Source organism: Peromyscus californicus, unplaced genomic scaffold (genome assembly GCF_007827085.1).
Source record: "Peromyscus californicus insignis strain IS unplaced genomic scaffold, ASM782708v3 Scaffold_9__1_contigs__length_137607984, whole genome shotgun sequence".
Taxonomy (NCBI): Eukaryota; Metazoa; Chordata; class Mammalia; order Rodentia; family Cricetidae; genus Peromyscus; species Peromyscus californicus.
Window position 1 is genome coordinate 4,583,099 of NW_026294617.1, and position 24,345 is coordinate 4,607,443.

The 24,345-nt window shown below is 38.8% G+C and overlaps 1 protein-coding gene and 1 pseudogene across 5 annotated transcripts in view; one reads left to right on the top strand and one right to left on the bottom strand.

The window, feature by feature from the left end:
- Naaladl2 (N-acetylated alpha-linked acidic dipeptidase like 2) overlaps window positions 1-24,345 on the bottom strand; it is a 1,340,311-nt gene that overhangs the window by 666,834 nt on the left and 649,132 nt on the right. The window lies entirely within an intron of this gene.
- On the top strand, window positions 8,117-9,123 carry LOC128106558 (prohibitin 1-like; annotated as a pseudogene).

Sequence of the window (24,345 nt, forward strand, 5' to 3'; positions counted from 1 at the left end):
GTGGAGATTTTCAATATGCAGCATATGTTTTACTGTTCTGGGGAGCTTCAAAAAGAGATGCTGATTCTCAGGCTCTGCTGCCCCAGAGATGAAGTCCAGGCATCCACTGTTTTGTCATCTCTGTTGGAATGGAGGATGCCTGACTCAAGCGTGCTTGAATAATCTCGGAAGTCATGAGATTTTAGTCAACCATAGCTTCCCTGAGATAACAAACCCCGAGACACACCAGTGCTTTCTCACACCCATTCACCTGCGTGATCTGCCCTCCCTTAGACATGATCCAAGCTTGATCTTAATCACTGTAAACTTATTTTAATTGCTTAAAGTTCCAGTATTTTGGCACACACTGTACTGTAAAACACTACAGTTTCTCTCCCTTACACACTTTTATTGAAGCTTTTATTGTAGGCAGTAATGCACTGATCTGTATTTGGTTGAATCCATCTTCATTTCACATATCCTCACAGCTTAGGTATTAAGAGACATCATACATTATTCCTCACATGCAAGAAAAAAACACAGCAAGCATGACGACAGTTGCCAAGCTCCTCTTTCTTCCCAACTGTTCACATGCAACTCAGTGGCTTAACAACATATGGCGCTGGGCGGTGGTGGCGCACGCCTTTAATCCCAGCTCTTGGGAGGCAGGCTGATCTAAGTGAGTTGAAGGCCAGCCTGGTCTACAAATCAAGTTCCAGGAAAGGCTCCAAAGCTACACAGAGAAACCCTGTCTCAAAAAAACAAACAAACAAACAAACAAACAAAACCAATATACGCCATTAACATCCTATGTTTTATGTGACACTTATGTACTACAACTGTTGTAAATATTTTACAAGTAATAATTCATTTCATTCTACTAGTCCAGTGATAAATAGCATTTTCACTTAATATATAGATGAGAAATGAAAGACACAGGGAGACAAAATAAATTCCTCTAGGTTACCTAGCAACAACATAACAGATTATCTATCCTTTAAAATTTGAAAATCTGAGCTCTTAGGAGCTTTTTTTCTTCTCTCTAGAACAGTGGTTCTCAACTTTCCTAATACTGTGATTCTTTAATATAGTTCCTCATGTTGTGGTGATCCCCAATCATAAAATTATATCATTGATACTTCATAACTGTAATTTTAGTAGTGTTGTGAATCATAATGTAAATATCTGATATGCAGGGTATCTGATATGCTATCTCCTAAGGGGTCATGGCTCACAGATTGAGAACTGCTCCTCTAGAAGCATTGTGTTTTCCTGAGAAGAGAGGTGCCTTACCATTCCCATAACTAATATGTGTCCATGGTTCAGTGCAGAGACACAACAAAGATGAAATTTGGGCTTATACAATTTCTGTTGATAAAAGTGCCAGAGACCATGTTGAAATTACTAAAGACAGGCATTAGGTCTCAAAGAAAAATACTATCTGCTGAGGGATCACCTGTGATCTATCAGCTGGAAAAAGAAGGCATGTCAGAGGCTTGTTCCAAGAAAGGATAACTTTGGGAAACACAAAGCTATTTCCTCAAAGAAGTTAACCTAAATTAAATGGATAGTTCTGTTTAATGAGAACAGAAATGTGAACTAATGACCCCTTCCCATTCCATAATTGTAGGAAAAGCCTGTTTTTTCCTCCTTATTGTTGTTCTTTTCTTTTCTTTCTTTCTTTCTTTTACTTTTTGCCAGTTTAATATAAGCTACAGCCACCTGGAAGAGGAAACCTCAATTACAAAAATGACTCCATAATAATCTAAATGAGAAAGAATTTTGACTTAAGACCAACACACTTATTCCTTACATTACTTCCAAAGAAAGATTGTTATATGGGGCCAGGATAGATGGCTCAGCCGTCAAGAGCACTTGATACTCTTTCAGAGAACCCAGTTTGATTCCCAGCTCTCACATGATGGCTCACAACCATCCATAACTCTGTTTTTAGGGGATCCAACACTTTCTTCTGATCTCTTTGAGAACTAGACATTCGCAGGACATTGTAGTTGGAAGTTTTCCTGTGTCCTGCCTGGTCCCACAGCCGCTCAGACCCAATTAAACACACAGAGGCTTATATTACTTACAAACTGTATGGTCTATGGCAGGCCTCTTGCTAGACAGTTCTTATATCTTAAAGTAATCTATGTTTTACCACATTTCATGGCTTTACCAGTCTGTTGGTATGTTGCTTCTCCTTCGCTGTCAGCTGTGCCACCTTCTTCCTGTCTTTCTGTTTGGATTTCCCACCTGCCTCCATGCTGCTTTGCCATAGGCCAAATGGCTTTATTTATCAACCAATCAGAGAAACACATATTCACAGCATACAGAAAGACATCACCCATCACACACACACACACACACACACACACACACACACACACACACACTCTCAAAATCTGCACACATAGAAAAGTAAGTCTAAAAGAAATTTTAAAATAAAAGGAATATATGAAGTGACAATTTCTTATTTCAATTTAGAATGCAAACAAACATATTTCTAAGCATTCAAAGGTAAAGATATCTAAGCTAAAACACAGCTACAGTACTTCTGGGGCCTGGGTGTTAAGAATTCAGTGCAGGGCTGACCCAGGGAACCTGTAATAGAATGGCATTAACACTGTGGCCTTGTGTTAAGCAAGGAACCTTTATATGGTTCTGAGTAAGGGAGGATACTGAGTGGGAGTACCACATTAGATAGAGGGACTGTCTCCAACACTGATAAACCCAGGAGGAAACAGAATATCTTCTCAATTTTTTCCCTATTAGGGTAAAAAGATGGACACTGAAAATGGGGAAACCTTTTGTAGTGGATACTGTTCTAGCCTCCTTAACAAAATATGTAAATGATGCACTTTGGGGAGGATTTACTTTGGTTCATAATTTCGAGACTTGGAAATCATGCCAGCATCCAGAGTGGTTAGAATGGGTTTGCTTACACCTCATCATCATCACAAAGTAGAACATGAAGTTGGGTAAGTAGAGAGGAAGGGAAGATCTGGAAGAAACTGAGAAAGGAGAAAGAATATGATGAAAATATACTGTATGAAAAAATTTAAATAAATCTAAAAGATCATGTTAGATTAAGTCAAAGAAGAAGAAGACAACAAAGAAAGAGAAGAAGAAGAGGAGGAGGAGGGGAGAAAAAGGGGGCAGAAGAGTGTCCACAGGGAAGCAGGGCTGTGCTATGATCCAAGGTCCTAGTGGCCTGTTTGCATCACCTGACTACCTTAAAGGTTCCACTAGCAACTGGGAAGGAGGATATTTCAGTCTCCAAATTTTGAGATAAGGGATAATTCAGGAAGAAAAGAGATCTTCAAGAGGTTAGGAGATGTCTACTGCTAAGTGTTACTAAGATTTGCCAATTTTTAAACAATAGCCTGAAAATTCAGAAAATTGCACATACCTCAAGCTTGGAAAAGAACTTCATAATTGTGAATATCTATATCTATCTATCTATATATATATCTATATATTTGCCTGGGAATTGTCTATAACTTCTTCTCAAAGAGACAAGACTTGAAATCTTATTTGTAAGTATTAACATTTGACCTAAGGATGGGCCAGAGACGTAGATCAGTCAGTTGTGTGCTTGCCTAGCATTCATAAAGTATTGTATTTACTCCCCAGCACTGCATGAGAGGGTGTTATGGCACATGCCTGTAACCAAAGCACTTGGCAGTAGATGCAAGAGGATCAGATCATCTAGGTAATTTTTCAATAGTGAGTTCCAGGCTAGTCTGAGCTACAGTGTGAAAAACAGTCTCAAAATAAAATCCAATAACAGGCTGTACTGAATAGTTTTATGTCAACTTTACATAAGCAAAAGTCATCTGAGAGTAAGGAATTTCAGTTAAGAAAATGTCTCTGTAAGATTTGGTTTAGAAAAGCCTATAAGACATTTCCTTAATTAGCAATTGATGATGGAGGGTGCCATCCCTGGGCTGGTGTCCCTGAGTTCTGTAAGAAAGAAGGCTGGACAAGCCATTGTGAGTAAACCAGTAGGCAGCACTCCTCCATGGCCTCTGTACCAGCTCCTGCCTCCAGGATCCTACCCTCACTGCTTTTGATAATCAACTGCTACATGGAAGTGTGAGTAAAATCAACCCTTTCTTCCTCATGTTAGTTTTGGTTTTTCATCACAGCAATAGTAACTTGAACTAAGTCCCAGGAGATCACTGACTGCATGCCACTGGAATGATTAATGACTATCTAAATTATTTTTTAAACTATCACTAAACCCCTGTTTCAGTGCATTGGTTTTCTTCAATCACTCCCAGAAATTTTATTTCAACATTTCATCATGCTGTGAGCAATACAGTACTAATTTCTCACATTTCTTTGCAGAAGAGAGCCATCCAAAGCATTCCTACTTTCTATTAATAATAATTTTATGGTTCAAATCAAATAACAAATGTAGATTTAGCTAACCTCAGTGGGATATCCTAATAAAGACATAAACAATTTAATTATATGATCTTAGAAATCTTGATGAAGGCTGAGATATGTTTTACAGACACCTAAATATTTTTATAACTTTATTTATATCATCATTTTGATGAAAAACTTATGGAGTACTGCTGAAAACTTCATATACTTTAATCATATGAGGAAAGCTTTAATTAAAGAAAACTCTCTCAAAACATTACCCAGTTAACATAAAGCATTATAAACAAATACCTGGGGAATGGCAAGATGGCTTAGCAGGTTAAGTCTCTTTCTGCCAAGCTCAGTGGCCTGAGTGTGCTCTCTAGGCCACATGTGATGAGAGAATTCCTCCTTAATGTTGTCCTTTGCCCTTCACATTTGAGTTATGTCATATTCATACACACACACACATACACACACACACACACACACGCACATACACACAAAAACACACACGACACACAAACACACACATAAAGAGCAAGAGAGAGAGGATGAAAAGGTAGATAAGTAAATTGATAGATAATGTAGGTGCAGCTATAAATAAGGAAGATCTGATTCCTAAGAAGAATAGCATTTCTAGAGACAATAATAACAATATCCATTAATAAAATGATTTGGAAAATTTGTTTGATACTAACTTTGTTCTGTTTTTCTCATGTTAATTGTCTGTAACATAAAACTAGTAATGTTTGCTATTTTATTGTTATTAATTTTTGTTATTTGTTATTACTATGATTTAACCCATGTGCTTTATTGTATGATATAGAAATACCCTAGTTTCAGGTAAGGAGAGTTACTTAAGAAACTTCTCTGTTCTGAAAAAGCTATTGTACCAAAAGTTTTGCGATTCTCACATCTACATAGTACAGCAGTCTGTGTATAGGTATAGATATGTATAGTCACATTATATGTTTTGGTATTGATTTAATCACTAAATTTGAATTGTATATGATGCTCAGTCAAGAACATATGGATATTTCTAGTGTGGAAATAGACTGATAGTCAGATTCTATTAATCTTATGACATTTTGTTTATTTTTTTAAATAAATTCAATGCTTTGAACATTTTATATATTTATGAAACTCTCAACAATAAAATTCTAACAAATAAATGAGATTGAACAAATAAAACCAGCACCCCAAATTTTTCCCATGTCATAGAATAAAAAACAGGTTGCTTATTGCATAAAAAGCTACTAATGAGACAAACTATACTTCCCAGAAATACCAGATGTATAGCTATGCCAGTTCACTACAGAGTGGTAGACCACCAGCATCTAAAGTGACAGGAACTTGACATTCAATGTGGCTCAATTCTTCAAAGCCCAGTTTTGCCCACTGTTGCTCTCAAGACAAAAGCTAAGTTTGAGAAGCATCCTGAGTGTATAGAGATTCTTACTGCCCCCAGGGCATCCATGCTGTGATAGATACAAGAAGGTAAAACTCCTGGTGGAGAGCCCAAGTGCTCAGACTGTGGGAGTATATTCTTTTTAAAAGTATGATTCATTGTTTAAACATGTTTTGAATTTTGATTCCATCTGGTAGAACTTTCTTTCCCCTTCAGGCACATCCTCCACCACTAATTACAGGTTTCTATTTAGAGCTTCACTCATCCTCTTTACCTCCTTTACTCTGGAGGCATTTGAATACCTAACTTCTGTGACTAACCTGTGAACTACAGGAAGGCAGTGATTGCATCCATTTCAGTCACTGTTGTGTATTTGGCACTTACTAGAATACCCTGCACATTGTAGGCTATCATTAACATTTGATGAAACAAAGAATGTAAAAATCAATGCATGAAAGTCTCGTATTCAGACTCTCAGCTTGAGCAGCAAAGGGAAGTAAAATGTGAACATGCCCACCCTAATCATGATTATATCTCTTTACAAACTGCTCCATTAATTGCAATAATACAATGCAACAGTATTCAAATGAAGACAGACTATCTAACCTGGTTATTATGGGACCAAATCATAAATGTCAGTTTCTGAGTGTTAGAGCGAAAGGTTCCCCCAAAACCTCTAGATCATTATTTTTATGGGTGCACATGGCATATGAAATATTGCTCTAAAAGTCAAAGAACAGATAGATTCACTGGCAGCTGTCACATCTTTTTTAATAATCATCGTTCTAAGAGAGAAAGAAAAAAAGATGGAAAAGGAGAATTCACAACAGCTGAGATAAACAAAGCTAATCCCAAATCCTTTCATTGGTACAAAATCTGACAGACTTATTTGTGAGCGTTTCCAGGACAGAGTGTGAAATCAAGAGAGGTTTTTGTTATCAGTTTTTCTTGGTAACAGGCTAGCCTATGAATTTTTGTCACCTAGTTCAAGGCTTGTTGGACAGGCACTTGTAAACAACAAGACATTTTCATCACATCTTCTATGCTCTTTTGGAACATTTTGATAGCTTAAAACCACTTGATGATCCTCACACTCAATGTTATACATGATCTAGAAGTTTCATCTGTAGAACTGAGAAAGCATATGCTATCAGAGAAGCACAAATGCTCACCATGTTCAGATACCTGAAGTAGTAGCGTGATAATAACTGCACAACAATGTCTCCCTTCTCTCAAAACCATTATGGCTCTCCAGAAGTCAGCAGCTGTCCTGCCAGATGTTTCTGTCAAACATGTAAGCAATGGGTTTGAACACTGTGCAAGCCTGGCTGGCATCCAACATTCTTTTAATGCCTCAGCAGAAGTAGGTGGCTTCTGGAGTACATGATTTTAAGTACCATGCCACATTAATCCTATTCCATCAAAGCTAAACATTTTTCACCAATAATGGGTTGTATATTAATTCAGGATCAAGCCACTACTTTAATATTGACAGACACTAGTGTTGACAATTTTATAGTGATGTTTAAAATGGAATGAATACAAATTCCAATATTTAATGATACTATTAAAAATAGAAAACTAATTATAAATAAAAAATGTGTTACTGTTTTATTCACAAATTAATGACATCATGATATCAATGCACTAAACCAAATTATTTATAAGAAAGGTAATAAAATATTATTTCTTAAAAATAATTTAAAGTTAGTTTATTGGCTAAGTAGTAAAACATGTTAGTTAGCATCAGCCGGGTGACAGTGGTGCACACCTTTAATTCCAGCATTCAGGAGTCAGAGCCAGGCAGATCTCTGTGAGTTGAGGCCAGCCTGGTCTACAGAGCAAGATCCAGGACAGGCACCAAAACTACACAAAGAAACCCTGTCTCAAAGAAACCAAAAAAAAAAAAAAAATGTTAGGATCATTATACAGTCAACATTACACAGACATTAAAGTATTCATGATCAGATAGGGTGAGTAATTAACTTGGGGCAGTTCTTAAATTTGTGGTGTTAAAGGAACTTTTGTTCAATGAAACAGTGATTGTTTATTCAACTTAAAACATTTTTGTTTTGAGTGAATTAGAAGTTGACAACCACACAACTAATAAATATAAAGTATTAATGTTTCATTAAAAATTAAAAACGTCAAAGGCCGGGCGGTGGTGGCGCACGCCTTTAATCCCAGCACTCGGGAGGCAGAGCCAGGCGGATCTCTGTGAGTTCGAGGCCAGCCTGGTCTCCAAAGCGAGTTCCAGGAAAGGCGCAAAGCTACACAGAGAAACCCTGTCTCGAAAAACCAAAAAAAAAAAAAAAAAAAAAAAAAAAAAAAAAAATTAAAAACATAAGTGGAGGTCAGTGTGGAAGCAGGTGTGAGTGGGTGCACCAGAAGGAAGCATGGCTGCCAAAGTGTTTGAGTCCATCGGAAAGTTCGGCCTAACGCTAGCAGTTGCAGGAGGCGTGGTGAACTCTGCCTTATAGAATGTGGATGCTGGGCACAGAGCTGTCATCTTTGACCGATTCCGTGGAGTGCAGGACATTGTGGTAGGGGAAGAGACTCACTTTCTCACCCCTTGGGTACAGAAACCCATTATCTTTGACTGCCGCTCTCGACCCCGGAATGTACCAGTCATCACTGGTAGCAAAGATCTGCAGAATGTCAACATCACACTATGCATCCTCTTCCGGCCGGTAGCCAGCCAGCTTCCTCGTATCTATACCAGCATCGGTGAGGATTATGATGACCGGGTGCTGCCATCCATCACCACAGAGATCCTCAAGTCAGTAGTGGCTCGTTTTGATGCTAGAGAACTGATCACCCAGCGAGAGCTGGTCTTGAGGCAGGTGAGCGATGACCTTACAGAGAGAGCAGTAACGTATGGGCTCATCCTGGATGATGTGTCCCTGACATATTTGACCTTCAGGAAGGAGTTCACAGAGGCAGTGGAAGCCAAACAGGTGGCTCAGCAGGAAGCAGAGAGGGCCAGATTTGTGGTGGAAAAGGCTGAGCAGCAGAAGAAGGCAGCCATCATCTCTGCTGAGGGTGACTCCAAGGCAGCCGACCTGATAGCCAACTCCCTGGCCACCACAGGTGATGATGGCCTGATCAAGCTGCGCAAGCTGGAGGCTGCTGAGGACATTGCTTACCAGCTCTCCCGCTCTCGGAACATCACCTACCTGCCAGCTGGGCAGTCGGTGCTCCTCCAGCTTCCCCAGTGAGGCCTCCCCTGCTTGCACCTTCTCGGGCCAACCAGGCCAGGGCCTCCATCATTCTGAATACATTTTCCTTCTGCCCCACCCCAGAAATCACTGTGAAATTTCATTATTGGCTTAACATGAAGGAAATAAAAGTAAAATAACTCAGATCTCGAATTATCAAAACAAAAAAATTAAAAACGTATTTCCTTTCTTTAAGTTAAAATCTACTTCAGTAGATATTAGTTTAACATTTTTGAGAAGATGTTATAGAAAAATAGCATATAGGATTTGCTCCTAAAGATATTCAAAACCTAAACAATTTGAGAACAATAGGAAAATGAAGTCTTCCATTGTAGAGTGAACAGACAACTTACAGATGGAAGAAAATATCTCAAATTATTCACCTGAAAAATAGCTAATGTCTCGAATGCACAAGGGACCAGAAGATAAGTAACAACAAGAAACTAAATAATTTGGTTTAAAAAATGGTCAAGCAACTTAAACAGACATTTCTCAAATCAGAACATAGAAATGGCCTACAAGTCTATAAGTGATTGCTCAATGTAACTAACCATTGCAGATGCACATATCAAGCCATAATGCACTATCATATCATTCAACTAAGAATGATTAATATTAAAATGATAAAAGTTGACAGCTCATGGTTAGTATGTGGAGAACATACTTCACACAATGTGATGTAGGGATATCAACTTGCACAATAGGCGTAGATAAAAGAATGTGGTTCACACAACACTGAACAAAGAACTACTATACTAACAGCAACCCCAAGGAAATAACGTCATCCCACTGAAGAGACACCTGCATTCCATGACCAATGCACCACTGCTCACAAAGCAGACAAAGGAAGCCTTGGTGCCTGTCAACTGATGACTAGTTTGCCATTCAGTAGATACAGGAAAACACATAATGATGGAACACAATAAGTTGGAGTAATGTTTTGTTTGTTTGTTTGCTTTTCGAGACAGGGTTTCTCTGTGTAGTTTTGGTGCCTGTCCTCGATCTCGCTCTGTAGACCAGGCTGGCCTTGAACTCACAAAGATCTGCCTGCCTCTGCCTCCCGAGTGCTGGGATTAAAGGCATGCGCCACCACCACCCGGCAAGTTGAAGTATTTTTACATCATTATAATTCAATTTGCCTCCAATGTTTGAGGCAAGTCATTCTGAAATTGTTTCCACACACCACACATTGTTAGTAATATATGCTGCAATACTCTGCTGCATAAATTTAAAAAATTCTTCTGAACCTCAATTGGTCTATTGTGCATAACCTTCCCAATTTCGCTTCTGCTTAATTACTTTAGGAGATCAGTCACAGATTGCATGCCACACAAGAGCACACTGGAGTGTGGGACAGGAAAATCTCACACAACAGCATATAAAACAAATTTCGGTTGTTCATTTTTCTATCAAAAGTGTGAAGCGGAGTGGTGTGACACATCTAATGCTTACTTGAGCCTATTCAACATTGTTTTCCAAAGATCCTTCCTTGGTTACTAAGTAGAATAAAGGGATGGTTCACAATCTAACAGCTCCTGAAGCCAATTTTAGTGGAATTGAATTTGCTTCTCTATGATGATTATTTAGGATTCAACAGATATACAACGATGAAATGCAAAATTCAAGACAATTTACAGTAATAAGCCTGCAGAGACAGTTCAACTGGCAAGATTTCTCACTATCCTACGAGGATTATGAATACTACTTATGACCAAATACAGTGTGTCACATTTCTACAAGGAGAATTCTGAATAAGGGGAAAACACAGAATTACATTAATCTAATCTGTATGCTACAAAAGCATGTATAAACCATTTCCGTATCTGCAGGAGTCAGTCTGTGTTTGATTCTGAAGACATGTCTGAAATTTTTAAGTAAAATTTTCATTAATATAAACTTCAAAAACTTCAAAATCCTTTGAACTTATAGGAAAAGTGTTCCAGAACATCTTACAAAGCTTTAAGTATTGTAAGTATAAGAGCAAATGCTAGTCACTCTTGCCAAGTAATTAAATTTATCCAAAATTAGTAGGAAGTGTGGATTTTTATAATAATAATAACAACAAAGCTAAACATTATAGCATAATAAACTAATACACAATTTAATATTTAGGGAGCCAACAAATTTACCAAGAATTGAACAAATACCTAACTTTATCTCCTGGTTTCCTTACAGTTTTATTTTTGAGACTGAACACATGCATATATACAACTTACTTTCATTCTATTTTATCTCTTGCTCTCCAACCTCAAACACTGTTAACATTGTTAGTTCAGAAGCTAACCTACTGTTATGGTTAGGATCTGAAATATTCTTCATGGCTTGGTTTCCAGTGAACTGACATTCATATTTAGGCTCTAGGGGGAGTGATTGATTAGATCATGAGGGCTTTATCCAAGTCGGTTGATTTACCTATTGATGGATACATAATACTATTAAGAGGTGGTAGAAATTTTTGGAAGTGGAAGCTCACTGGGGATGTGCTTTGGAAAGGTTTAACTTTTTCTTCACCCATCCTTCCTTACACTTTCTGCTTCCTGGATGCTATCAGGGAAGCAGCTTCATTTCAAAGTGCATCTCAAAGATCAAGGTCTGCACCCACAAGCCCGTGACTGACAGAACCAAGACACCAGTGAAAGAAATACAACCTGACACCAGACAATCTTTCCGACTGTAAGTTGAGTTTGTTAGGGCGTTTTATTTTCTAATGACAAAAATTAACTCAAGAATTTATTGAAAGTTTTTGACATCAAAATATGTAATTTTATATTTACCAAAATGTTACTATTATGGAAGAATGCTGAGAAATTCATGCTTTCTAATCTAATTAGAGGGATAATAAGTATTTAAGAAAAAGTAAATCCAGATTCCTAAATCATATATTACCAAACCAATCTCAGATACTGTACTGGAGATGAAGAGACACTGATTTAAGGACATCTTTGAAACATGGTGCGTGTTGACTAGGAAAAGGAGGCTAATAACTCAATAGAGATATAGGGCCAAAGGAGAATACCTTTCCTACTGGCAATGCTGGGTACCCTCCAAGGGCCTTTCCAAAGAGAAGATGAGTTATGAATTTGCAGCTTTAACTGTAGATGACTGCTTGGGAGGGAGAGTCACTTTTCATTGGTGATGTGGTCAGCAGTAGGTTGTCCATCCCCCAGTAGATGACCCCATATGGACATATGAATTGTACTGATTGGACACCAAGGGCTACAAATTAACAAAAAATGATATGAATGTGAGAGAGGAGATGTGTTGGAGGCAAGCTACCAGAGAAGTTGCAGCACTAGAGTGAGGTTGGATAGGATCAAGATACATTGCATATATCTATGAAATTTTCAAAGAAAAATTTAAAAGATTATGCTAAAAATTAATAACTAGTTAGCCAGGCAGTGATGGCACACATCCTTAATTGGGAGGCAAAGGCAGGTGGATCTCTGAGTTCCAGGACAGCCAGGGCAACACAAATAAACTCTGTTTCAAAAAAATAAACCAACTATGTAAATATAATAAAAAAATTAAAAAGTGAAACAATTGACAAGTAGTCATGGTTGCTGAGAGATGGAGAATTAATTTCCTCCAGGGAAGAGCTCCCCAATGGGAAATTTGATCTTAAGTGGTTTGCTATGGACATGTACATATGAGCAAATTAATTCAACTTGGTAGACTACACACACACACACACACACACACACACACACACACACACACACGTGTGTATACACCAATTACAATTAAAGAAGAGACCATCATGAATGTGCAAGGGTGGGGAATACAGGATGAGTTTGAGAGAAACGGGCATGATACAGTGATATAGGTACAGGGCTCATATACAAAACTTAAAAAAAATTAATTGGCCTTCCTGGCACCATTAGGATTGGTTAGGTGAAGGACAGTCTTGTGGTGCCAGGCAGCTGGACACCATTATAGTGAACAAATATATGGTGGGGTATGGGGGAGAGAGAGAGAGGGAGGGAGGGAGAGAGGGAGGGGAGGAGGGAGGGGAGGAGGGAGGGAGGGAGGGAGGCAGGCAGAATGGTTCATGTCCTGTAGACAGGCAGATCTGAAGAGGTGAAGGTGGTGAGGGACAGGCTGATGTGGGTGACCTGCTTGCCACCAGGGGTCATGGTGACATCCTGGCCTGGGTTGCTGCCTAGGGCCATGTTTAAGTCCATGGCCCTGTGGCAGCAGTAGTCTGTATTGACATCCATGGCTCCTATTACCACCAAAGGCCATGAGGATGCTCAGGATTTGGGACTCCACATGTGGCCAAATTGGTGCCCGAGGGCCATGCCACCACAGGGACTCTCCCAATCTGAGTGGTCTGCATTGTCACCAGGGATCATGGAGATGTCTAGGCACAAACTGTAGCCTAGGGCCACATCAGGGACCATGACGCTACCAAAGCCAGGGGCTTTGTTGATGTCTGTAGCTTTTGTTACCTCCAAAGGGTGTGCAAATGCCTAGGAGCTAGGCATTTGCAAATGCCTAGGAGCTAGGCTGACACTGAGGGTCGTGCTGCTTCCAGGACCATACAGATTGCGATGTCCTGAACTGCCACCCAGGACCATGGTGACATTCAGGCCTGAGCTGTGGCAAGGGGCCATGTCTGAGTCTATGGATATACTGCGGCCAAGGTGTGTGTTGATGTCCATGGCTCCTGTTACCATTGATGGCTGTGTGACTGCCTAGGGTCTGAGCTGCCTCCTGGGGCCATGTTGGAATCCAGGGACCATGCTACTGCTGGGCCCATGCTGATCTGTGAAGTCTGTGCTGCCACCCAGGGCCATGGAGACATCTGAGCCCAAATTGCTGCTGCTGGCCATGTCTGGGTCCATGGTCCTGCTACAGCTGGGGTCTGTATTGATGTCCATCACCAATGTTACCACAGGGGCCCATATGAACCATGTGTTGGACAATGTGTTAAAGTACAAGAACCTTGTTGAGCTGGTCCCACCCCTCACTGCCCTCTACTTCACCAGAGAGCAGACTCCGCCACTTGCGTGCCCTGGGATAGCAAACCCCATGATTCCTGCATGGGAGAACTGGTTGCCCTCATAAGAGAGCTACTGACCCACTTTGCCCCACCCCCACCCCCACACTTGGAAAAGATGCTCCACCTCTTAAAAATGGGCCTGGGAGAGTTGGCTCCACCCCACACCTGAAGGGGTTGGTACCAGCAGTCCAGAATGACCAAATCAGCCACTACCCAGGCACACACCCAGGTCTTTGAGTGGGCACTCCCCAACATCTACCCCATCTGTGACCTGCTGGAGTGGGTGAAGAGACTGGCCCTGTGGAACCACACCGGCAGATTCTCCATGATTCTGGGCAACAGCAGGATATCCAAGAGCAGATTCTATGAGGGTCCAGTGTTGATGGAGTACCAGAATCCAGAAGCCTTGAAACTGACCAACAACAGATTACACAATAAACATTTGCAAGGAAGGGTGTTTGGACAGAAGAGTGTCCTGATGATACACAGTGCCACTAAGATGAATGAAGAGACAATGGAGAAGTGGGAAAGATGGAGGAGCAGGGTGGGGTTTTTGTTTGTTTGCTTGTTTCTTCACTAATATTCTTACTTTTTTCACTGTTTTAATTTTATTTTTATTATTTCTTTGTTTTCTTTTGGGGGAAATGCTACAAGAGTGATGGGTGGATATACAAGGACTGGGAAATGACTGGGATTAGGGTATAAGATGTGAAATTTTAAAGTAATCAAAAAAACGTACGTTTAAAAATAATTAAAATTTGATATGCACAGTAAAGTAATATATCCAATAAGAGAAGAAGAAAGTAGTGAATAAATATGGAGGTGTTTTTGAAAACAAAGACATTTATTACCAGTAGAAAAATGAAAAACTATGTTGTTGAAAACATAATCTTGTATGCAGTAAGAAGTAATAGGTGGAGATGTAAAAAAAAAAATCTTAAAAATTACAGGAAATCTGAAAACACAGTAGCCAAGTTAAAGATTAGCACCGAAGACAACTGATACCAGAACTGGCCATGAAGAAAACTCAAATCTGAGCCCTGAGAACAAATCTAAGGGATTCTCTAAAATTACTGGGGGGGAAATGAATGAAATTAACTGCACTCACAATTCCACTGTGCCCTGATAAGGAGGAAACATTTACAATTAACCATAGGAACCACAGGGACTGGAAGTCGCGATCTATAGATCATGCAGGGAAAAATTCCTGCTTACTCTTCCTGTTTTCTCAATGCAAAGAGATTTGGTATTGACTCTGCATCACTTGCATAATCAGAAACACACACACACACACACACACACACACACACACACACACACATATACACACACACACACACATATACACACACGCACACACACGCTCAACTTGGCATATATGTACATAAATATAATTTCTATATGTGAGTATATAGAGATATTTATACCAAGTTGAACATGGTGTATGTGTGTGTGTGTGTGTGTGTGTGTGTGTGTGTGTGTGTGTGTGTGTGTTTCATACATTGGTAGATTTGTGTTTTAACACCCAGTTCCTACTTGGTGGTCAGTCACAAATTGGAGTCTTTTTAAAGCTTCTCCCTTCACCTTAAATGAATGAACATTAACCTACACACCTTTGATGACTCTTTCTGTTTCTTCTTTCCACTACATACCTGTATAAATTCCATGAAGTGGAATGTAGAATCAATTCTATCTTGACATAGCATGGTATTCTGGATTATTCTTGCTTTACATTCTCAAAAAAAAAAAAAAAAACAGCAGTTGTATTGCTTTATTAAAAACTCCAGAGAAAATGAAGTAGAAGGATATGAAAAGTTAGCCCCAGTCTCATTTCATTTTTCTTTGAAATGGTTTCATACTTTAATTATTAGTAAAAGTTCTTCCTTGCATATTCACTTAGTATTGCCTAATAAGAGTTCAGGATATCTTCCTTTAATTATATTTTCTTGGTGACATTGATTTTTTCTACAACAATATATTTTCTATAGAATGCCAGGATGGTAACTGAGGGTGAGAGGCACAGACTTTGCCTAGTATATCAAATCCAGTTTGATTACTCACATAACTTCTGCTCTACCCCTCATGACAGGCTTCTGTCGATGCCACTTCATTTACTCACATGTGCACTTCTCACATGTCTCTCTTACCACACAATCAGCCTTAGAGAAACAGTATTTCACTACAGGATTAATCTCACTAGTCTTATTATTGTTATTCCCTTATACATTTTTTGTTCTGCTTTTGACTCAACTACAAAGGGCATGAAAGTAATTTGCAATTCATAATATTTTAAAGAAATGTTTTCCACTATAAAGAAATGGAAATTGAAACCAATCCAATCCTCAAATATGAAAACAGATATTATTTGATGATAGCCTCTACTCTTTACTTCAACTGAAAACTGGATTAGAGGTAATGAATTTAAATTATAGAAAGTACGAGTGAGGCTAGAATTGAACAAACTTTCTGAATGTGAATAGTGAAATATTAGATGATATCAAAGAAGATACAGTAATCACACACACAGCATTTGAAAGAATGTAGATGGAGAACTATCTGTGTGAATAGCAGAGGCACAGGAAATAAATGACCTCTTCTAGGCTTATGATTGCATGTTCCCATCCTTATCTGATAATGAGGGCTTTTGCGTTTCTATGAAAGATCAATTTGAGTATATAAAAAGAGTAGGAAAATATTTTCATAACACACATTTCAAAATAGAAAACAGTCCAAACTTCTTTCTCATAATGCATCACTTCATTAGGTATTAAATAAATAGCCAATATCAAATTTTATTTTTTATTGTTATCGAAACAGGGATAAATTTTAAAAGGAAAAACATGTAATGACTTTTAATTATATGAATTAGTCTGAGTTCAAATTTCAATTCTTCCTAAATATCATACAAATGTTTTTTTTCAAAATATTTGCTTGAGAAATCCAATTTCCACTAAGAGACATTCTTGTCAAGTAGCCTTGATTATAAAAAGCCAAGATTTGTTTTTTTTTTTTAACATACCAGTACACAGAAATGACAGAGAAAAATATTTAATGGCAGCATAACATAAATAAATACTACTAAATACCTACTTATAGAACTTTTGAAAAATATTAAAAATAGGAAAGCAGAAAGAGAACTGACTTTCATATATTAAAAGGTTAAAAAAAAAAACTCTCTAAACCTGAGTTGCCTTTAGTTGATACTGTTATCCTGTGTAATACTTTTAGAAACAAAATACAAACATAATACATAATGCCAATTTATATCTGTAAAATCCAAAACTACTTAGAAAACTGAAAACTTTTAGTAAGTTGGCACAAAACTGATTTCATGACAAAATTTCAGGTTTTTTAAATTAATAATTCGATCTAAGGAGATGTGTTAGCTTAACACATCTTTAAAATATTAACTTACTTTGTTATTGACATGGACTTTCATGCCCACAATTGCACTTTTTTTTTTCATAAATCAACATGACATGGCAATCTAAAATTATAAAATATCTGGACTCAACACATATGTGATCCCAAAAGTTTCGAGTCAGAAATTTTGGTTCTTGATTTCTAGCTCATTTTCTTGGCTTTCAGTGGCTCTTTTCAGCATCCATTCACTGGTGGCCTTTGTTTACAAATACCTGTAACCATTCTTTTAGGACAGATACCATGGCAGTATGCCCAGTTTCCCTTTTTTATTGCATCGCAGTGTATCAGTTTTCTCTGTTTTCTGCCACTTACTTTTTGTTCTTTTGTGTATCCTGAAACTCCCTTCACTATTCACAACCAGCTAATTCCTCTAGGTAATGGTATTTTTTCCTATTTGCACACCTTTATTCCATGTGGAGAAATGTAGAAAAATGTTTTCTGATTGAGACACATTAATAAAATACTAAGCACTTTATAATTAAATTTTATTTGTATAGTGTTTTGTCTGCACAAATGCCTATATACACATAATAGCCCACTGAGGCCAGAAAAGGGTGTTGAGTATCAGAACTGGAGTTATAGACAGTTCTGAGATACCACATGGGTACTGAGAATCGAACCAAGTACCTCTGCAGGAGATACTAGTGCATAGCGCTTATTATAGAAGTAATTATTTATAAGGCTAAAAATGTAGCAATATGTGACTTACACAACAATGCAGAGGGTTAAATAAGTCATGAGACACTGTTATATGACATCCAAAAGGATTACTAAAAGCAAGCACAGCACTCTCAGAAATTATCTTCACTTATACCATTAATGATATTAAATTTAGGATAAACTGGTGAAATACTGATGGATACATACTCTCATTTCTGTGAGGAAGGGCACACATGCCACTGCACACACATGGAAGTCAGAGGACAACTTTATGGAGTTGGTTCTCTCCTTCAACCAGTGCATCAGTTCCAGGAGTTAAACTTGGGCTGCCAGCTTGCAAGCAAGCACCTTTGCCCGAAGAGCCATCTTGCTGGCCCAGATAGAATGGTTTCAATAGCCTGCATACTTGTTTAGGGGAAACATCAATATACTGATTATAGTAGGACTATTGATGGTATCTTTTGTTTTCCATACTCATTCATCTTTACTATTGTCCCTTATGGGAAAATATTATCTAATGGTAGTTAATTTTCTTTTAGTAATAAGACTTTTACAAAATTGAGATGATTTTGGATTGAACTTGGGGTCTCAGAAGAGCTACAGAAGTGTACTATGCTGTATCTCCAGACCCTAAGGGGAACTAAACTTTATGATAAAGATCTTTAGTAGTCTTGTCATATTGCAAAGTCAATTTCAATGATTTCTATTACCTTCACTGAACACAATCTGAATTGCAGTTTACAGAGTAAATTCTATAAGTAAGCACTGACATTTGTCTACCAACAAAGTACCTATAGAAATAATATTCAATCATCAAGAATTCCTTTAAATGTCATAAAGCTGATTTGATGAATCATTTTAAACAAACATCCTCACTTGTGTTCTAGTGTTGATTTATGCAATCATAGCATTGCTGTGGCCTATGACTGCCAGGACTGGCAGTCACATTGGTTTCTTCAAAAAGTAGGGATCTGATAACTAGCATTGCCTTGTATCTGTTAGATCTTTAGCTGATAATAGACTTTAAAATATTTGGTCATCTGGAAAGAATAATACTCAACTTCATATGGAAAAACAAAAAACCCAGGATAGCCAAAGGAATCCTGTACAATAACACAACTTCTGGAGGCATCACGATCCCTGACTTCAAGCTCTACTATAGAGCTACAGTAATAAAAACAGCTTGGTACTGGCATAAAAACCGACATGTGGACCAATGGAATCGAATTGATGACCCTGACATTAATCCGCATACCTACGAACATATAATTTTTGACAAAGAAGCCAAAAGTGCACAATGGAAAAAAGAAAGCATCTTCACCAAATGGTGCTGGCAAAACTGGATATCAACATGTAGAAGGCTGCAAATATATCCATATCTATCACCGTGCACAAAACTTAAGTCCAAGTGGATCAAGAACCTCAACATAAATCCAGCTACTCTGAACCTGCTAGAAGAGAAAGTAGGAAGTAGTCTTGAACGCATTGGCATAGGAGACTACTTCCTAAATAGAACACCAGTAGCACAGACTCTGAGAGAAACAATCAATCAATGGGACCTCTTGAAACTAAGAAGCTTTTGTAGAGCAAAGGATACGGTCAACAAGGCAAAGCGACAGCCTACAGAATGGGAAAAGATCTTCACCAACCCCACATCTGACAGAGGACTGATATCCAGAATATATAAGGAATTCAAGAAATTAGACATCAAAATGCCCAACAGTCCAATTAAGACATGGGCTATAGAACTAAACAGAGAATTCTCAACAGAGGAAACTCAAATGGCTGAAAGACATCTAAGGAATTGCTCAACATCCCTAATCATCAGGGAAATGCAAATCAAAACAACTCTGAGATACCACCTTACGCCTGTCAGAATGGCTAAGATCAAAAACACTGAAGACACCTTATGCTGGAGAGGATGTGGAGCTAGGGGAACTCTCCTCCACTGCTGGTGGGAATGCAAGCTTGTACAACCACTTTGGAAATCAATATGGCGCTTTCTTAGAAAATTGGGAATCAATCTCCCCCAAGATCCAGCTATACCACTCTTGGGCATATACCCAAGAAATGCTCAACCACACCACAAGAGCACTTGTTCAGCTATGTTCATATCAGCATTGTTTGTAATAGCCAGAACCTGGAAACAACCCAGATGCCCTTCAACTGAAGAATGGATAAATAAAATGTGGTACATATACACAATGGAATACTACTCAGCAGAGAAAAACAATGGCATCATGAGGCTTGCAGACAAATGGATGGATCTAGAAAAAAATCATCCTGAGTGAGGTAACTCAGACTCAGAAAGACAAACATGGTATGTACTCACTCATAGCAGGATACTAGACATGAAACAAGGATGGCTGGACTGCTACTCACATCACCAGGGAGGCTACCTGGAAAACAGGACCCCAAGAAAGACACAGGGATCGCCCAATGACAGAGAAATGGAATGAGATCTACATGAACAGCCTGGACATGAGTGGGGGTAATGAAAGGCGAGGGTTGAGGGAAAGAGAGCTTGGGGGAGCGGGAGATCCCAGCTGGATCAACAACAGAGAGGGAGAACAAGGAATAGGAGACCATGGTAAATGAAGACCACATGAGAATAGGAAGAAGCAAAGTGCTAGAGAGGCCCACAGAAATCCACAAAGATACCCACACAACAGACTGCTGGCAATGGTCGAGAGACAGCCCGAACTGACCTACTCTGGTGATGGGATGGCCAAATACCCTAATTGTTGTGCTAGAAACCTCATCCAACTACTGAGGGATCTGGATGCAGAGATCCATGACTAGGCCCTGGGTGGATCTCTGCGAGTCCAATTAGCGAGAATGAGGAGGGTTTATATGAGCGAGAATTGTTGAGACCAAGGTTGGATAAAGCACAGGGACAAATAGCCAAACTAATGGAAACACATGAACTATGAACCAATGGCTGAGGGGTCCCCACTGGATCAGGCCCTCCGAATGGGTGAGACAGTTGATTGGCTTGATCTGCTTGGGAGGCATCCAGGCAGTGGGACCAGATCTTGTGCTCATTGCATGAGTTGGCTATTTGAAACCTGGGGCCTATGCAGGATTGTTTGGCTGAGCCTGGGAGGAGGGGACTAGACCTACCTGGACTGAGTCTACCAGGTTGACCTCAGTCTGTGGGGAAGGCTTTGCCCTGGAGGAGATGGGAATGGGGGGGGGGGTTGGGGGGAAGGTGAGGGGGACGGGAGGGGGGGAGAACAAGGGAATCCGTGGCTGATATGTAGAACTGAATTGTATTGCAAAATAAATTAAAATAAATTAAAAAAAAATATTTGGTCATATTTAAAAAGTAGCCTTATTTCAGAGAAATTCTCATTTAGGCTGTTCAGGAAAAGACACACAAAAGAGCCTGCATTATTATTCTCTTCAGGGAAGTTGATCAAGCCATGCATCATAATGTCAGCTGCCACCTGCATCTTCAATATAACATTAACCCTTTCCTCCTGGGTAAAATCAAAGATCATCACTGTTGACATTTACACTAGACATGTCGATCCAAACTCCATCAGACCATGACAGTTGCCCTGGAGCTCCCTGATTTCCCCATGTTAGGATCAAATTCGAGATCTGCACCCGAGTGGGTGTCTTCCCTGAGTTCTCACGCCTGTGTTTCTCAGACTCCCTGTTATCTGGGATTGAGGCTGTGTCACTTTGACCTCTTTGATCTTAGGCTTCTGTTTCTTGCAGATTCCACCATGTTCCACATTAGCCTTCGTCTTGTCATCCTAAGAGTTGTGTCGCTGTGGTTAGGGAAACAAAAAATGAGCTTTTCAGCCACTTCCTGTTTGTCAGCAGCCCGGTTCCCTTCTCCCTTGTGCTTGAACTCTGGCTCTACAAACAGTTTGCAGTCTCCTCTGTCCTCTTTCTGGAAAGAATAACTCACTGCTCTATCTCCACACCTGGGTTCATTCTTAATAATTTCTCCCTAAGGCTGATGTTTACTCAAGTTCCTAAGACTCTTCTCAAAGCAACTGCCAAATTTTCTGGTTTATATACCACTGTTGTTTTAATCATGACACTAATCTGTCTCTGGACAGTGGTTTGTGTGTATGTGTGTGTTGTATGTGTGTGTAAATGTTCGTATGTGCAACACGTGTACACATGTAAACTTAGAGGCCAGTACTTCTCTGGTAGCTCTTTCATCTTATTTTGGAGACAAGGTCTCTCACTTATTCTGAAGCTCACCAACTTGATAAGCTGGGCAGTGAGCCCAGGCATTTCCTGTCTCTCCCCTGCCACCCTACACCATGCTGAAAACAGATTATAAATGAGTCATTGTATCCAGCTTTGACTTCTGAACTTGGGTCCTCATAAGAGAGCTATTACCTCAGCACCCAACCTCAACTTTCTACATTCCTGTTACTAGTCCCTGCATCTTCTAGGATTATCTGTACTACTAATTTAAAAAAATACAGTTTCTAGGTTCTGTACACGGGCCTCTTGTTAACTAAATTTACATTTTGAGGTCTATACATTTCTTTTTGACTCATTACTGTTCAACTTATTAAGTTCTGTTGTTAGCAACAAACCCATGGTAACAAATCCGTACTATCACAAGTACAGTGTTAGTTACCTGCACAACCTTGTTTTATATTCATGTGTTTGTGAGTTCTATAATTCCTTGAGAAGAGCTTAGAGATTTTAGCAAAGGAAATTCAAGGATTTTCCTATTACTGTAAAAGGAAATATATGCTCACATTCCCTTCCCTAATACAATGATTTATTATTTCCCTGGGAAGTGTATTAAATGATTCTGAACTAAGCCTCTCATAGGAAATGATGCTATCGCTTAGAATCCTCTCTGTTAACCTAGAATTAACTCATTAATGTAGAAATACACTCTTTACCACAGTTGTGTAGCTTGTAATCATACAAATTTAAATAGCTGAAGGATTTCTGAGCAAAATTTCTGAACAAAATTCAATATTTATGAAGGATATGATGTTTTTGAAAACATGCAAGCAATATTTTGTCTTATAATTTGAAATAAAATATTCACAAACTTACATAAATATTGCTTTGTATAAACTGAAGTGTAATTTCTTTTTCTGAGGAAATTAAAGGCATTTTAAAGTCAGTTATCTGGGAGACAGGATAAAAAGTCTAAGCAGTCATTCTGGTTTCACCTAGGGTGCATATGGTATGCAAGCATTTAAGAACAGTAAGGAACAATTTGAAATTCCATTTAATGTCCCTTACCCCAAATCCTCACAAGTTTTATTATTAACTGCTAAAAAGGACAATTGGATTTGTCCTCTACTTCATTTCTTTCCTAAACAGCTTTTTTTTTAACACAGTTTGGGAAGAAATACTACTTAGATGTCAGGGTTGTTTGAGGGATTATAGATAGCAATCACAAAACATATCTGATACATCTGATCACTGCAAGAGCTGTTGTCCATTTCTGAGTTCCAAATCACTCTCAAATGAACTTGAAGGCAGACGGATAGTTGGCAATACAGGTGGTACAGGAAATGCACCGTATGTTTTCATAAGAGCAACCCACACATCGAGTTTTTAGTTTAAGATAAAACAAACAGAACATACTAAAAATAAGGGCCTTAGGAGACTGCTTAACTGGTAAGTGGTTACCTCATAAGCATGGGTTGAGACTCTAGGATTCATGTATAAATCAGGGTGTGATGGTTTGCATACCCCAATGATGTGAGAATGGAGACTGACACATCCCCAGAAGCCCATTAGCCAACTAACCTAGACAATTGGTGAGCTCTAGGCTCAGTGAGTCTGTCTCTAATAAGGAAAGTGATTGACAAAAATGCTCTCTATGGATGGGAGAGAGGAAAAAGGAGAAGAGAGAAGAAGAAAAGAAAAATGTTATTTTAAATAGTCCAGTATCACTGAGCTAATCAATCCTTTTGGAAATTAATTAACCTAGGCTATTATGGAGATTTGTGTGTTAAACATTTATGTATTGATTGCTAACACTTGAGAAGCTTCACCAGTTTATGCAAATGCATTTATTTCCATGATAAACCACTGAGGAAAAGAATATTTACCATTTCTCACTTACAATCATCTTCCCGTTATGACACAGAATTCTTCCATCATTTTTTTTCAGAATGTAAACTACAATTCTTCATTTAGCTGAAAATATTTTCAGTTATCGTACCTTTCAATTAAGACTGGATTTTAAAAACACAATTAATTCTTCAGTTACTCCTTAAACACAGAACTGATAGGCCAAAAGAGTGACGGGCAGCTGTGAGAGACAAGTCAGTCAC